Source organism: Rutidosis leptorrhynchoides, chromosome 3, assembly GCF_046630445.1.
Source record: "Rutidosis leptorrhynchoides isolate AG116_Rl617_1_P2 chromosome 3, CSIRO_AGI_Rlap_v1, whole genome shotgun sequence".
Taxonomy (NCBI): Eukaryota; Viridiplantae; Streptophyta; class Magnoliopsida; order Asterales; family Asteraceae; genus Rutidosis; species Rutidosis leptorrhynchoides.
This window is the reverse complement of record NC_092335.1, coordinates 354,164,099-354,182,653: the sequence shown is the minus strand read 5'-3', so window position 1 is coordinate 354,182,653 and position 18,555 is coordinate 354,164,099. Positions and strand designations below refer to the sequence as shown.

Genomic DNA, 18,555 nt, shown 5'->3' with positions numbered 1-18,555 from the left:
CGAATCTAAAAAGGAGTAGGTTGACTCTTATTCCTCATATTATATATATGATACTCTTTTGCTTTAAAAAGACACTAATAAAAAAAAAAGAAGTTAACCCAAATTCTTTCTGGTGAATTTTGGCACAAGAATAAAAAGGCTATAACACTTTGTTTTAAATTTTTGGAATTCTGTTCAAGCCTACGGAGTATTTTTTTTTTTTTTTGTTGATTTTTATTAATATGACTTGATTATATTAATAAGTTTTTTTTTTTGGTATGGACTAGCATTCATTGACGTTGTCTGAAAGTGTAGTGGACTATCCAAAGAGACGGTCATACCTTTTGATCGTAGGTTTCTCTCTGATTCATCATTTTCTTTAAGAAGGGTATATCGTTAACTCCTCTTTTGATTTTATTTTCATGACAATTATTATGGTGTAACTGGATCATTGAAAAGATTAATCGTGTGCATGTTTCATTAAATAAGTGAATATTTAATCTTGTAAAATTTTGTTCATAAAATAATAAAAGATTATTATTTTAACTATTTGCTGCGTTAATCTGAATTGTTAAAAGTACACACGATTTTCCTACAGTGGTATCCGAGTCGCTTTTACACCATCTTAATTGTCGCGTGATTTTCTTTAGATTTAGCTTTGTGGTAAATTGGTAAGAGTCAAAACCTTTATGGTTTTGAAAGTCAACTTTGTTGATTACCTCATGACGCAAGAATAAGATCTGAAAAAAAATCACTGTTATAAATACCTCGGCCCAACTAGTTAATAATTAGTTAATTATATATCTATATTGTTTGAAATCTTTTAAACTCTCGACGTCATACCTGGTTTGTGTGTTTCATATAATACTTATTTATATTTGTATTTTACATTAAATAAATATTTGTCCTTTATTGAAACATGAATGTTTAAACTAATTTTTTTTAAGTTTAATTTAAGAATATCATAATTAATCAAAATGATTTTTAAAACTTAATTATTATATAAAATAATATTTAAAATAAGAATTCATACGTTTCATTGTCTGAAAAGTTATTTTTCCTGGTTTTATTAACCGTAGTGTTTTATTAAAAAAATAGTATAAAAATTTCTTACAACTTGCATCTAAATAGTAACTAGAAATAGATACGGATCTAGTGATGTCGAAATTCAATTTAATCATTTATTATATATTTTTATTTATCATTTTATTTTTAAATAAAATATTTTTATATATTTCAGAAGTTATCAGTTGAAATTATTAACTTTATTATTACTAATTTTCAAAATTTTCTAGTGCTAAATTAACACATATCAAAAGTAGTATGTTCAAAAAAAAATTAGACGTTCATTATCTTTGCTCGTAAGATAATTGATTTTTAATATCATTAACAAAAAATTTTATAAAAATTTTGCATCCCACCAAAAATTAAGAGAACTATTTTCATAAACCACTAAAAATTTTCATTTCATTATTTATTTATAAATTATAATAATAAAATAATATAAATTATAATTGTTTATTACTTACAATATCTCTAATTATAATACTAAATAAAGAATTAAAAATAGCAGACATCTCTTTTATCCCAAAATTTTTAATATTTACTCTTATATCATTTGATAATAATGTACACAGTGCCACTAAATTTCCTAGTGGCTCATTTAATTATATATTGTTTGATTGTTTAATTATACGTTAAAATAAATAGTTTGGAACTAGCTGAAATAATTCCCTCTTTATTTACACTAAATATTTCATGATTATTTTTTTGAAATAGGATTATTTGGTGGTCAAATTGCAAAAATAAAAATTTGGAAAAAATGTTTACAAAAATAGGATTTCTGGAATTCGAAACTCTGGTTTTAATGAACTCGGAGTTTGGAAATCCGGATTGTGCCCTTTTTGTCCACATGGCAGAGTGACGTCACAACCCGAAGTTTTCGAGTTATGACGTGACATTTTTTTAATGTCCCAATCTAAGTTGTGCTATATACGTTATCAAAATATATGTTCTTAATTCTACATTTTCATATCATTTTGTGTTATTATTATTATTATTATTATTATTATTATTATTATTATTATTATTATTATTATTATTATTATTATTATTATTATTATTATGATTATCCTTTTTATTATTATTATTATTATTATTATTATTATTATTATTATTATTATTATTATTATTATTATTATTACAAAGAGTTGTGCTTATATAGTATTTGTCCATATATCTCGTTGGTGTATGCATGCTTAATGCATGGCATGATCTAGTACGGAGAAAATGATTGTAAGATCTTGTGATTTTAGTGTACTGACTTTATGTCATCATGACTTTATGTCATCAGTTGATTGTAATAAAGTACCAATATTAAACTAATTAATTTACAATCTATCAAAATTACGGATATATATATATATATATATATATATATATATATATATATATATATATATATATATATATATATATATATATATACGCTAGGTTTTTTGAGCCCGTGCGTTGCACGGGTGTGTAAAATCAGTGGAAAAAAAATGTAATTTCCAGTTCATATTGTTATGTAAATAGCGATACTAAAAAATAGGAAAAGTATAAGAATTATTTAAGAGCCCGTGGTGTTGACAAATTTTAAAAATTGTGCGTTGCACAGTGGGTAAAATAATCGTGCAAAATTAATTGATTTTTTCAAACAATTATTCTTTTAAGTTTAGGAGCCCGTAGTGTTGACAAAGTTTATAAGTTCTTTTAAGTTTAAGAGACCGTGATGTTGACAAATTTTAAGAGTGATTTTGGCTGATGTTAGTAACTTAATGTCTACATTGTATATCAATAGTTATGTTATATTTATATGACTATTAGTATGTATAAATGACCATGCATTATAGTTAAGTTATATTTATATGCCTATTAGTATTTGTAAATGACCATGCATGATACTCATATATAATTTGACTATCCATTAATAACTTATATTCAAACAATTAAGTGACATCGATGGTTTTGTTAAAATTTTGAACACAATACATCTCAAGGGGAGAAGGTTACGCGCCTATAAAGCTCGTGAAAGAAGGCCACCTAGCGATAAAGAGATCCCTGCTAAAAAATGGGTACCGGTTTATCAAGACTCAAAAAAGAGTGTAAAGCAAGAGGGCGTTAACTTCATTGAAGTAAAGATTGATGGAAAAACGTTCGAGTTTAAGATCCCCACGTCGGATATAGACCACAAAATTGTCTTTAACTTTTATCTTAGTCATTATAAGTGGCAATTGATCAAGGAAGAAGGTCAAGCACCCCCAGTTGAGAGAAGCAACATCAGTGATTGTGTTGATGGTTGTGTGTTCGATGGATCTCCCACTGTCGCAGGCATCCAAAAGACCGACGTAAGCGTGTCCGATGATGCCAAATACCAGTGCTCAAATTCGGCTGCGGAAATAGGAGCTAAGGATGGTTCCTCCAATACCGTGGATGGTCGCCGGAGCTCGTTCGACGGAAAAGATGACACTGCCCAGAATTTCGAGGGTGGCGACTCGACATGTAATAATGACATGGAGGATTTCGAGGCTACAGGAGACAAGTTAAAAAATGAAACGGGTGACTTTTGTTCGGTTGAAAATTTAAATGAAAGCATAAATTCCTTGGGTGGTGGTGGTGGGGCAATTAGCATGGGGGATATCAACTTTGTAGGCAGTGGGTCATTTAAATCCACAACTAATTCTTTGAAAAATGAATTTGAAGATTCTACAGCAATAAATGGTCAAATGTCCCCATGTGGTCTAACAAAGCCTAACGAGCTTCTAAATGAGTGTGAGCCTAGTGTTGAACTGAATTCTGAACCTTGCATTGGGTCTGGTATTAGTAAGCCCATTAATATTGTGGGCAATTCGGCAAAAGTTTTAATATCTAGCGCGGTAGCTCGTTTTCGTTGTAAAGAAAGAAAAGTTCACCCATTAATTAAAAGTCATTTCGTAAAATATGTTTCGGGTAGAAAATATTGAAAGCGTAGTAGACGTCGAGATATACAGCGGTGGTATGAAAGGTATTTAATCGATGAATGATTCGGAGGAGGAGGATGATGATGAAGTTGATTGTTGTTCATGTTGCTCATACGACTCATCCTCGGGATCGGAAACGTAGTCTTCATTGCTTAGTCGTGGCATTTTTTCGTTACGGGGTCGTGTATGTTTTAGTTTTTCGTGTATGGTTTCATTTGGTTCTTCGGTGGTTAGGCTAGGGGTTCAAGGGTTTCTTAGTTTGTTCTCGTGTTTTAGGTCTATTCGAGTTTTTGTTTGTTTGGGTGTTTGTGTGTGATCTCGTGTACTATCTAGCTTTTTGCTAGTTCGTTTTTTTATATATATAATATGCTTGCCTTTCAAAAAAAAAATAACTTATATTCAATTCAGTAGTACATTAAACCAAAAGGTAATAACAATCGTATATGAAATTGACTCTTAATATATATACGGATATATTATGATTTATATTCTCTAAATATGGAAATCTATATCTTCTATATGTATATATTAAATTAAAATGGATATTTAATTCAATTTAATAAGAAAATGACACCTAAGCAAAAACCTTTTTGATATATATATATATATATATATATATATATATATATATATATATATATATATATAATAATAATAATAATAATAATAACTGATAGTTAAAGCTAAGGGGTATAAAATACTATTAAATTTTACAAGAAAATACTATTAAATACGATACAATTTTACACAAGATATTTATTTATTTAGAGAATGGATATACTTAAACCTTGCTACAACACTTATAGGCAGTGTACCTAATCGTACAGTAGTGTAGTTTTTAGTAAGTCCGGTTCGTTCCATAGGGAAAATCTTTAAACAAAGCTTAACGCTATATTAGTTTACTTTTATAAAAATACAAATATATATATAAGTAATATTATTATTATAAAGGGGGGTTTTTACCGTTTAATGACCGGTTTGTCGATTTTAAAACTTTAGTCGCAGTTAAAACCAAATGTAAAATAATAAATAAATACAAGACTTAATTTAAAGCGTAAAGTAAATAACGATAATGAAATTGCGAATAATAAAAGTGCGATAAAATAAACTTGCGATAATTAAAAAGTACGATAATTAAAAGTGCAATTAAATACAATAACAATAAAAATGCGATAATTAGAAGTGCAATTAAATATAAAATAAAGGAAATTAAATATGAAATAAAAGAATTATGCTTATTTAAACTTCCGTAATCATGATGTTTGACGTGTTGATTTTAGTTTTATGCCCATGGGTTAATTGTCCTTTGTCCTGGATTATTTAATATGTCCGTCTGGTTTTTGTCCATAACAGTCCATCAGTCATAAATATAAAGTGCGAGTGTCCTCGTCAAATTATCCTTATACCCGAAGTCAAATATTCCAACTAATTGGGGACTTAAACTGTAACAAGATTTTAATACTTTGTTTAATAATTACACCAGGATGTCGACTGAGTGTAACCCAAGGTTTTAATACTTTGTTAACAATTATGCCAAGTGTCCTTGTACATAATTTCACCCCTGTTTTAATAATTCTAGTGGCTATTAATCCATTCCCGTGTCCGGTTAAATGAATAATTATTGGTATTTATAGATATCCCGCACACCGTACCCAGTCAAGCGTATGTGGTTATATATAAATACGTCGAATTATAAGTTTGTATATTAAATTAACAAGGTATTGTTTAGTTAATATAAAACCCATTAATAACCAATAGTCTAATTTCCACAAGTGTCATTCTTTTATCCAAACCCCAATTATGGTACAAAGCCCAATTACCCAATTTTAGTAATTAGCCCAACATCATGATTACTTCGGATTTAAATAAGCATAATAATAACTTAGCTATGAGACATTAAATTAAAAAGGTTGAACATAACTTACAATGATTAAAAATAGCGTAGCGTTACACGGACAGAATTTCGACTTACACCTAACATACCCTTATTAGTAGGATTAAAATTAAAATTAAAATATAAATATAAATATTACGTATATAGATAGAGAGATTGATGGATATTGGATGAAAAATTGATCAGAATTCGTTGGGCTTTATAGGGAGTTTTAGTTTTTGGGGCTCCGCGACTCGCGGCCCATTCCTTCTTCAAACTCCGCGAGTCGCGGAGTTTGTAATTACAGCTCACTCCATTTTGGCTCTTTGTTTACCGACGGTTTATTATATATATATATATATATATATATATATATATATATATATATATATATATATATATATATATATATATATATATATATATATATATATATATATATATATATATATAATTTATATAATTAATTATATATTATATTATATTTATATACATAGTTAACTTGTAATTTTTAGTCCGTTGCGTTGAGCGTTGAGAGTTGACTCTGGTCCCGGTTCCGGATTTTCGAACGTCCTTGCGTACAATTTAATATCTTGTACTTTGCGTTTTGAATCTTGTACTCTTATAATTTCGAGACGTTTCTTATCAATAATTGGAACCTCTTTGATTGTCTATTGTACTTTTGAGCTTTTTGGTCGTTTGCGTCTTCAATTCGTCGAATCTGTCTTTTGTCTTCACCTTTTATTATTTAAACGAATATCACTTGTAAATAGAGCAATTGCAACTAAAAGCTTGTCTTTCTTGAGGAATAATGCTATGAAATATATGTTCGTTTTTAGCATTATCAAATATTCCCACACTTGAGCGTTGCTTGTCCTCAAGCAATATAGTCTTGAAATACTAGAATCACTTCTTTATTCTTCACACTTTGTACATCAGTGATTTCTATACGGCGGTATAAACAATGGTAGTAACGATATGGTTTACAGTCCCACATGACTATAAAAATTTAGATCCATTAAGGAAATTGGATCTTTATGAAAACATTTGATCTTTTGAAAATTAAATCTAGCTTTTACCCTAGATAAGTTTTCCGGAATAACCCTTCACCGGTGTTTGCAAATTATTTTTGTGGGTTTGGTGGGTTTCAGATTTGAAAATTTTAGCTCAAAACTTGTGGTTTTGTGTTACCCACTTGTTAACCTTGTATTAGGAAAGCAACACGTCCAGTATACTTGCTCCGTATATTACCTTTCGGTAAACTACCGTCCGGTTGTAAAGGAAAGCGTTGAACAAGCAACTGTTAAGGCAATGTCCCCTGACATGCTTTTAATTATGGTCTATAACGTGTCGGACGCAATTACTATCCTTTGTAGGAGCAATAGTAAAGCTCACCCTTTTAATTTGTCGGTCTGGCACAAGGTTCTGTCTTTGACCATGCTATGCAACCACCGTTCTTACGGTTGACACCCGATTTGGTTCAGGTGACCTAATGAATTCCAGGTGAATTCCTAGGATTTTACGTTCAATGATAATGAACGCATTGAAAATAGGGTTTTCAGAAAACAAATCGGTTTGTAATTTTATCAAAATATTTTCTCGTTCAAGCTCGAGTTTAGATATCATTGAATTCCATGAGTTTGAATTCTCAATCTTTAAGGTCAATCTCAAGGATTGAGTAATATCAGTCTTAAAAGCTGATTTTTGATCTTTTAAGGAGATTATCCTTTCTGGAGATTTGATTCATTAGTCTTATCCAGCTAATTTGCATGGTGCCCCCCATTTTACGAGATAAATCCTTCTCACGGTTAGGATAAATCTGACCACTTGGTGACCCTGTTTAATGCTGAGGTCCGTGGATTTCCTGCTGATTTTAGTGATGAATTTTCTAGATTTTTCGTCAACCTACAGCTGGTCTGGACGACAACTTCTTGACCTAAATCAAGAAGCGCGTGTCTTTTTCGGAAGACTTTACTTCCTTTTAATGATGGAATTGATTCATCGTGTAGATCCATCTTTCTTACAGTAAATCAGGTAAAAAAATTTTAGTTTAGTCCAAAGCAAAAGTATTTTCAGTTATTTGTACAAAAATATGTGACATATGTTTTGAATAACTTGGAGAATTTTCCCACACTTGGCTTTTATTTTCCTTTTTATTGTCCTCTATTCTATTTTAAATGAATTTTAACATTTTGGTTTGTTTCTCAATTTATGTCCTTTTCGAGGTAACAATAATTTCGGTGTTAACACCTAGTTTTATCGTTCATAAATATGTATAAACATGATTTTGAGTTCATTTAGTTGAAAATTTTGAAAAATTTTACTAGAATTGGGTAGTCAGTATATAAGACTAGGGCTGTTCTTTATTATCAGAGAGCACTAGATTCTAATACAACTACTTTACTAGTATTTCTAATGGTAACCAAGTGTATAAAGTAAAAATTTTAAAATCCGAAAGAATTTAACCCCTTCCCACACTTAAGATCTTGCAATGCCCTCATTTGCAAGAAATCAGTAACAATTTAAATTATTGAGGGTGATTTGTGTGAAAATGATTAAATTTTACCAAAGTTTCCAAACATATTTGTGTTTGCTTGCTGAATGATAAATGGTGCATATCATTTGTTCATTCCGTCTTGTTGTTATTTCACATATATTTTGCATCTTGTCGTCAAAATTAGTTGCTTTTGCTGAACTTAATGCCAGTCTTTGAAAATGCGTTGTTTTACCCTGTTGTTTACATAAGATAAACTGCAAACATATATACATATTTTTTGAAGTTTGGTATATTACCCCACATTCAAAAATTATTAAAATCTAAGAATAAAAGTTAGAAAATTATAAAAACTATTACAATATTAACATAAGTATTAAACGTATCAACATTACAAATTATAAAATAAATAAAACTAAGCAGACTAGGGATGATACTGATACCAGTAGGGGTTCCATGCATAACCATAGGTGCTATAAAATGCTTCGGCTGGGTTATACGTAGGATACGGTGGTTGAATCTCTATAGACCAGGGAGGGAATATGGGCGATGGAGTAGGAATATAGTTTCTACCTATATGTTGGCAATAAGCTATGATTTGGTTTTGATGAACTTGCCAATCTTCAAATGCTCTATGTCTAGCATTTTCATACTCTTGTGAAGCTATAAACCTTTGCATTTCTGCCATTTCATTTCCCCCTCCTACATTACAACCTGTGAATGTCTACCATGGTATTGTACTGCGGCGTTATTTCGCCTCTTCAAAACTTTCGCACCATGGTATACATTTAAACCTATTGTATCGCGGGGTTCTGGTTCTTCGACTAATAATCCCCCCGACTTATATCCACACCGAGATATTCAGCAATCAAAGTAATAAATATACCACCTCCTATTATGCTATGTGGTCTCATCCCCCTAACCATAACTGATAAATAATAACCCACATAATAAGGTATACTTACAGCGCTTTGTGGGTCTCGAATACACATATGGTAAAACAAATCCTGTTCATTTACCTTTTCCTTATTCTTACCTCTTTGTGTAATCGAATTAGCTAAAAACCTATGAATTACTCTTAACTCTGCTATATCTATATCCAAATAAGAGTAATTTCCCCCTTTGAATCGGTGATGGCTTGTCATTTGACTCCATACACCATGTGTATCAAAATTTTCATCTATCTTTCTACCATTTAGTATCAACCCTCTACAATCGGCAGATGCTAACTCCTCAGGCGTATATATACGTAAAGCCTGAGCCATGTCTAGTAAAGACATGTGGCGCATCGAACCTCCTAACAAAAATCTAATAAAAGATCGATCGGTTAAACTAGCTACCCGATCATTTAATTCTATACTACACGACAATTCTTCACACCATACTTTATATACAGGTCTACGCATGGTGAATAAACGTACCCAGTCGTTAAAAGTAGAATTACCATACCTCTGTGCAAGTAATTCCCTAATTGGCCCGGCCAATTCTACAGGTTCTAATGGTCCCCATTCTATGACCCTAGGTACCTCAACAACTTTAGAATGAAGAGTATGCAAACCCCTTTGGTATTTTGGATAATCTATCCAAAGTCTGTCAAATCTCAGGTTCGGGTGCAAATCTTCCAAGTGCATATCAGAAAATGTCATGACTGGATGAGGTATATCTTGTTTGTAGTAGTTATCCACCTCCTGTTGTTCCGCATTCTCAGCAGGAGCATTGCGAGTTTGGGATGAAGATTCACCCCTTTCAGTCTGCAAAACACATCAAACACAATTTTTGTGCATCCAAATATGCATTAGTGTCAGCAAAATCATCAATCAAAATAATTACAATGACATGATCAATTTATATCAAACTTAAGCTCATTTTCATATTTTCATCAAATCTACACTTTTTCAAATAAGCATATACGAAAATGTTCGCCAAGTTCATAAGCATTCAACTCAAATAACATGTCAAAATAATCATTGCTAGCAATTAAACAAGTTTCAAATGGCATTATCTCTCAAAAATCAAGTTCATGAATTTTAGACTTGAAAAAGTCCACTTTAATTCTCAAAATCATGTTTAGGCTCAAAGTTTGGATCATTTAACTACCTAAACATGTTACACTTCTTAATTTAGCAACAATTCATGACAAAAATCGGCCATAACCTGTTTATATCAAAAAGCCCCAAATTGCTCAAGAACACAAACCCTAGATTATTCAAAATTTGAAGTTTAAGGCTTCTAATCATGTTAAATAGCATCAATCTAGGTTATACAAGCATAATACATAAACAATTTAAGCATAATTACACTAAAAAGCATCAAAATCAAATTGGGTATAAAATTGCTCAAGAACACTAATTTTCAGATTAAATGGTATTTAGGTGTAGAAATTTACCGTTTTTCTTGAGTAATTCCTTGATAGCATCCTTCTTAACATGATTTTAGTAAAAGATTTGATGATTAACGGTCAAAAATTGTGAATTTGGGGGTGTTTTTTCGGTTTTTTTTTCGGTTTGTTTCGCAGTGTTTTTTTTTTTGTGTTGGGTTGGGGACTGATCAGTTCTGCCCCTTTTATTTTTTTTTCGGTATTTTTGGAACTCCGCGAGTCGCGGTGTTTGATGCTTACAAACTCCGCGAGTCGCGGAGTTTGTATTTTTTTTTTTTTATAGCCTTAACTTATAAAACATATATAAAATAAATTTAAAATTTTGTTTTCCTTTGTTTTAGGGCGAGGTCGTTTCGGATCGATGTCCTAGTCAGTCCTTCGACAAAATTTTAAAATTTGTCTTTTTCAAGCGATTGTTTTAAAAGCTTAGATATTTTTTTTTAGTTTTTTTAATGTTTTTGGCATACTTTAATTCAATAAGATTAAAAATAATGATAATAAAAGTTCTCGTCCCTCTCTTGGGTAAAGCAATTTCGGTTGAACGACCTAGTCTTCAACTTACGACGAATTTTAAAAATCATATTTTTAACTTAATGAGATAAAGTAAATTTTTGTTTTTAAATTCACACCAACTTAAATTAAAAATACATAAAATTCAAAATTAATATTAAAAATTCACACTAAACTTAAAATTTGAAATGCATAAAATTAAAAATTCATATTTTAAAAATTAAAAATTCATACCAAACTTAATTTAAAAATTCATATTATAAATTCACACCAAACTTATATTAATTTTTCAAATATTTACAATTTTAAATATATTGATTTTACAAAGTTTACAATATTAATTTAAGATTTATATATTAATTTTAAAAACATGGTAAAAATAAAATTAAAAATCTTTTTGGCTTTTTATCCCACTTTAATCAATCAAATATTATCAAAATATGCGCCCCTCTTTTCGGTAAAGTAATTTCGGTTCCAAGACCTAATTTAACTCATGACGAATTTTTAAAATATTTTGGGTTGATTGATTAAAGATATTTATACCTTAAGAATAAACGTTAAATTTCGCAGTGATGTAATAAATTTTTGTATGATATCAATAATTCCGGTCGCCAAACCTAATTTTATTTAATACCAATTTAATACTTTATAGCGAACAAATTAGCGTTTATTATCAAAAGGTTAAAAATAAAAATAAAAAAATAAAAACTGTACAGACTTACCTGTGATATAGTATTCTTAGTTATATGATCTATCCCATTCATAAGATAGTCGGTTTAATTAGTTTTCCATAGCTACATAGGCGTAACCTCGAGCATTCAGTGTCTTTTCTTCTAAACATATGAACGGTCCGTCTCTGCATAAAGTAACAAATTCGGTATTTGAATAGGTTTGATTATTTGAACATTTACCTCCATGTGACCATTTTCCGCATTTGTGACATCTTTCTAGGTGTCGTGCTCTTCTTTTCGCTGCGGATTTTGATTTTCCTTTATCAAATTGTGACTTATTATCTTCGCATCTGGATTCTTTTCGTACTCCGTCCAATCTTTCTCTGATTACTGATACTATTTCACTCGGAAGTGTGTCATTATTACGTTTAGTGATCAAAGCGTGTAGCATTAGACCATGGTTTAGTTCACAGGCAGTCTTCATTTCGTAAAAACCTAAAAAAATAAAAATTCAGAATGGGGGGAGAAGACTAGTTCTTTAGGGTCTGCTAGGGAAAGACCATTCGGGTTCCATTTTCGAGAACTACATGAAAACAGACAATCTAACTCTAACAGAAATACATATTATCCTTAAAAGACTTGATTCTCCCCACACTTAGTTAGCTGTGGTGTCGAAATTGTGATTAACTTCGTTGTCAACTTCCATCGGACTATCTATGTAGTGTTTAACTCTATGACCATTAACTTTAAATTCAATCCCATTTGAATTTATCAATTCTACTGTTCCGTATGGAAAAACTCTTTTAACTATGAATGGTCCAGACCATCTTGATTTCAATTTTCCAGGAAATAGCTTGAATCGTGAATTGAAAAGAAGAACTCTGTCTCCTTCCTTAAATTCTTTTGAAGTTCTGATTCTTTTATCATGCCATTTCTTCGTTATTTCCTTATAGATCAACGAATTTTCGTATGCTTCATGTCTTAATTCTTCTAATTCGTTTAATTGATTTAATCGTAGACGTCCAGCTTCATGTAAATCAAGATTACATGTCTTCAAAGCCCAAAATGCTTTGTGTTCAATTTCTACTGGAAGATGACATGCTTTTCCATAAACAAGTTTAAAAGGTGTGGTTCCAATTGGAGTTTTGTAGGCTGTTCTAAAAGCCCAGAGTGCATCCTCCAATTTAATGGACCATTCCTTCGGATTTGATCCTACGGTTTTCTCTAAAATACGTTTTAAAGCTCGGTTGGTATTTTCAACTTGTCCACTTGTTTGTGGATGATATGCGGTGGAGATTTTATGAGTTACTCCATATCTTTTAAGAACTTTCTCAAGTTGATTATTACAGAAATGAGTACCCCGATCACTTATTAAAGCTTTCGGTGTTCCAAACCTTGCAAAAAGACATTTTAAAAAGTTGACTACAACTCGTGCATCGTTAGTTGGGAGAGCTTGTGCTTCCGCCCATTTAGATACATAATCAATGGCTACGAGAATATAGAGATTATTATGAGATTTTGGAAATGGACCCATAAAGTCAATACCCCAAATGTCAAATACTTCACATACTTGTATGACATTTTGTGGCATTTCATCACGTTGACTTATTTTTTCGGCCCTTTGACAAGCATCACAGGATTTGCAAAGAAGGTGTGCGTCTTTGTAAATTGTGGGCCAATAGAATCCAGCTTCATAAACTTTTCTTGCTGTTAGTTGAGGCCCATAATGCCCTCCTGTTGGTCCTGTGTGACAATGGTTTAATATTTTACTGGCTTCATCTCCGAATACACATCGGCGTATTATTCCATCTGGACAACTTTTAAACAAATGTGGATCTTCCCAGAAATAATGTTTTATATCACTGAAGAATTTCTTTCGTTTTTGGTACGATAATCCTTTTTCAAGGAATCCACAAACTAAGTAATTTGCATAGTCTTCAAACCATGGTATTTCATTATAATCTATCTTCAATAGATATTCATCAGGAAAGTTGTCTTGTATGGCCGATTCATTTAGAACTTCTAATTCGAGATTTTCAAGACGAGAAAGATGATCAGCGGCGAGATTTTCTGCTCCTTTTTTATCTCGGATTTCAATATCAAACTCTTGTAAGAGTAAGATCCAACGGATTAATCTTGGTTTGGCATCTTGTTTCGAAAATAGGTATCTAAGAGCAGAATGGTTGGTATAGACCACCGTTTTTGCTAGAACGAGATATGAACGAAATTTGTCAAAAGCAAAGACAATAGCAAGGAGTTCTTTTTCAGTAGTTGTGTAATTCGTTTGTGCTCCTTGTAACGTCTTACTGGCATAATATATAGGTTGAAATCGTTTTTCAATCCTTTGTCCTAAAACGGCTCCCATTGCAAAATCACTTGCATCGCACATTAATTCAAATGGTAGATTCCAATTTGGTGTTATCATGATCGGCGCATTAGTGAGTTTCTCTTTAAGAATATTAAAAGATTTGATACATTCATCTGAAAAGATGAATGGAGCATCTTTTTCTAGGAGTTTATTCATAGGAGTGGCAATTTTAGAAAAATCTTTTATGAAATGTCGGTAAAAACCGGCATGCCCTAGAAAACTCCTAACTCCTCTAACATTGGTGGGATGTGAAAGTTTAGCAATTACATCTACTTTAGCTCTATCCACTTCAATTCCTTCCTTCGAAATTTTATGTCCAAGAACGATGCCTTATTTAACCATGAAATGGCATTTCTCCCAATTAAGTACTAGATTTGATTGTTCGCATCTAATAAGCATTCGTTCCAGATTAGCTATACATGATTCAAATGTATCACTGAAGACTGAAAAGTCATCCATGAAAACTTCCATGCATTCTTCTATCATGTCGTGAAAAATCGCCATCATGCACCTTTGAAAGGTTGCAGGGGCGTTGCAAAGTCCAAATGGCATGCGTTTGTAAGCAAAAGTACCATAAGGGCACGTGAATGTGGTTTTCTCTTGATCTTCGGGTGCTATTGAAATTTGAAAATATCCGGAAAATCCATCTAGAAAACAATAGTAACTATTTCCGGCTAATCTTTCCAACATTTGATCAATGAAAGGTAAGGGAAAGTGATCTTTTCTGGTGGCGTCATTTAATTTTCTATAATCTATACACACACGCCATCCTGTTACAGTCCTAGTAGGAATAAGCTCATTTTTCTCATTTGTAATGACAATCATGCCACCCTTCTTAGGCACGCATTGAAATGGGCTTACCCATGGACTATCAGAGATTGGATATATCAAACCTGCATCTAGCAGTTTAATAATCTCTTTCTTAACTACATCTTGCATATTAGGATTTAGTCTTCGTTGGCGTTGCACATACGTTTTATGACCTTCTTCCATAAGGATTTTATGTGTGCAATACGAAGGACTTATTCCTTTAATATCATGAATCTTCCATGCAATGGCTGGTTTATGAGCTTTCAACACAGAAATGAGTTGTGATTTCTCATTTTCAGTAAGAGAAGACGATATTATTACAGGTAATTCAGATTCACCATGTAAATAAGCGTATTCCAAATGGTTTGGAAGTGGCTTTAATTCTAATTTCGGTGGTTCTTCTATCGATGATTTATATCGATATCTGTCTTCTTCTTTTAGCATTTGAATTTCTTCTGTTGTTGGTTCATATCCATTAGCTATAAGTGTAGCTAACATTTCAGCTTCATCAATTGGTTCATTACCTTCTCCTAAAGAACATTCTCCTGTTCCTTGTAATTCTGGAAATTCTTCTAATAATTCTGCATGTGCATCTATAGTTTGAATATAATAACATGTATCATCTGCAGATTGTGGTTGTTGCATTGCTCTATCAACTGAAAAGGTAACACTCTCGTCCTCTATACTTAGGGTCAATTTCTTACCGAACACGTCTATCATTGCTTTAGCCGTGTTTAAGAATGGTCGTCCTAATATGAGAGGAACTTGAGAATCTTCTTCCATGTCCAGAACAACAAAATCTACTGGAAATACTAAAGTACCAACTTTAACTAGCATGTTCTCCATTATCCCTCTAGGATATTTTATTGATCGATCAGCTAGTTGTATACTTATTCTAGTTGGTTTCAATTCTCCAAGGTCTAGTTTAGCGTATAGTGAATACGGCATTAAATTTATACTAGCACCTAAGTCTGCCAATGCTTCTATTGAACTAAGACTACCCAGAAAACATGGAATTGTGAAACTTCCTGGATCAGATAATTTTTCTGGTATCTTATTCAACAGCACTGCTGAACAATTAGCGTTCATAGTAACAGTCGAGAGTTCTTCCATTTTCTTTCTATTCGAGATTAGATCTTTCAAGAATTTAGCATATCTAGGCATTCCTGAAATCACATCAATGAAAGGAAGATTTACATTTATCTATTTAAACATATCCAAGAATTTGGATTGCTCGGCTTCAAGTTTCTCTTTCTTCATTTTACTCTGGTAAGGAAGTGGTGGTTGGTATGGTTTAACATAAGGTTTAGCCTTAACCGTGTTATCTTCATTAACCTTCTCAACTACCGGTTCTTTTTCCTTATCTTGATCAGGTTGTGGTTCTTGTGGAGTAGGAATAGCTTCATCAGAAGTTACAGGTATTTCAGGTGGTTTAAGTGTTGTACCACTTCTTGTGGTAATAGCTTTAGCTGTTTCATTTCGGGGATTAGCATTTATATCACTAGGTAAACTTCCCGGTTTTCTTTCACCTATTAACCTTGCTAGGTTACTTACTTCTTGTTCCAGATTTTAAATAGAAGCTTGTTGATTTCTAAATGCTTGAGCATTTTGTTCATTAGTTTGTTTCTGAGATGTGAAAAACTGCGTTTGAGTTTCAACTAGCTTCATCATTATATCTTCTAAATTCGGCTTTTTATCATCGGTTTGTTGTGGTGGTTTGTTTTGAAAATTAGGTCTTTGCTGGTTGTAAGTATTATTGGATACTTGTTGATTGCTAGGACCTTGTTGGTTGTTGTATGGAATATTTCGGTTATAATTCTGGTTTTGATTGTAAATCGGTCTTGGCGGTTGATAATTATTCTGATAATTATTTCCAGGCCTTTGGTTTATGTATGAAATATTCTCTCTTTTTTCCATTGTTAATTCAATATTGAGACAATCTTTTGTCAAATGTGATCCTCCACACTGCTCACAACTAATTCGTATTGAGTGAATATCTTTAGTCATCTTTTCCATTCGTCTCTCGACAGCATCTATCTTTGCGGAAATGGAATCTAAGTCATGGCTAGAATCGGCTCTAGCTGCTTTAGATGATCTAACGATATCTTTTTCTTGGTGCCACTCATGTGAGTGGGAAGCAGTATTATCAATAATTTTGTAAGCATCAGTTTCAGTTTTCTTCATAATAGAACCACCAGCTGCTATATCTATGTCTTTCCTTGTAGTGATGTCGTATCCTTGGTAGAATATTTGTATTATTTGACAGGTATCTAAACCATGTTGCGGACATCCTCTCAATAATTTTCCAAATCTTGTCCATGCCTCATATAGAGTTTCATTTGGTTTCTGTGTAAACGTAACAATTTCTCCTTGAAGTCTTACGGCTTTAGATGCAGGAAAGAATTGTTTAAGAAAATTTTCAACTAAAACATCCCATGTATCGATCGCCCCTTCAGGTAACGATTCCAACCAATCTTTGGCTTCTCCCTTTAAAGTCCAGGGAAATAAATGAGATATATCTGTTCATCCTCCACTTCTCGGATTTTAAATAGTGTGCAGATCCTATTAAAGGTACGAAGATGTTCATTTGGATCTTCCTTCGGCGCACCACTAAATTGGAATTGATTAGTCACCATGTGTAGAATTTGTCTTTGATTTCATAATCTGGAGCATTAATGTCTGGATGAGTAATTGCGTGACCTTGGCCAGTGCGTTTAGCTCTCATTCGGTCTTCCATACTTAAAGGTTCTAGATTCTCCATAATTGAATTTGTTGAATCGGAATCACTAGAGGATTCTGATTTAATGGTTCGTTCCTCAACAATCTCTGTTTGAATGATTGGTGGTTCCGGAGGAAAATTTAGTGGTTCAGGATCTATGAATCGTCCCTGAATATTCTCCGGATTCTCAATTGTGAGGTCGGGTTCAAAAAATGGATTATCTGAAATTTGAACTGGAGTACTTGGTCGACTGGATGACGATTCTAAAGAAAAATCAACGGCGGTAATATTTGCTAAATGTCTTGATCTAGTTACAGGTGGTGAACGTACAAAAGGTGGTGAACGTCTTGCTCGGTGCATTCACTGAATATCCTATTAGTTTTTAAAAAGGAAAGAAAAATTATATAAGTTATCCAATTAATAGACTTTTCTGATTTTGCCCACGTTTCGAATAGCCAAAATATGCAGCAGAGGGGCAGGATTCGTTTGGTCTCAATATAATTGAGGACTGTTTGGCTCCAATAACCCGGTCCACGTACAAATCCAACTATTACTACGAACCAGAAAATTTTGATGTCTAGCAATTTAACCACTTAAAATAAATTTTCGTAATTTTAAGAAATTTAGATAAGAAGTAGAATAAAAATCTATGTCCTAAAAACTAGAATAGCGAGAAATAAGAAAGAAAAAGAGCGCGTCGAAAAAGATCGAAAAATAGAAGGGTTGAAAAATAAAAGGTGACGGAAAAATAAA

General features: G+C 32.1%; 1 non-coding gene across 1 annotated transcript; it reads left to right on the top strand.

The window, feature by feature from the left end:
* The first annotated feature begins 17,355 nt into the window (after positions 1-17,355).
* Positions 17,356-17,462, top strand: LOC139903330 (small nucleolar RNA R71). The gene has a single exon (XR_011778156.1). It is a non-coding gene; the product is annotated as a small nucleolar RNA R71 (small nucleolar RNA).
* The last annotated feature ends 1,093 nt before the right edge of the window (positions 17,463-18,555 follow it).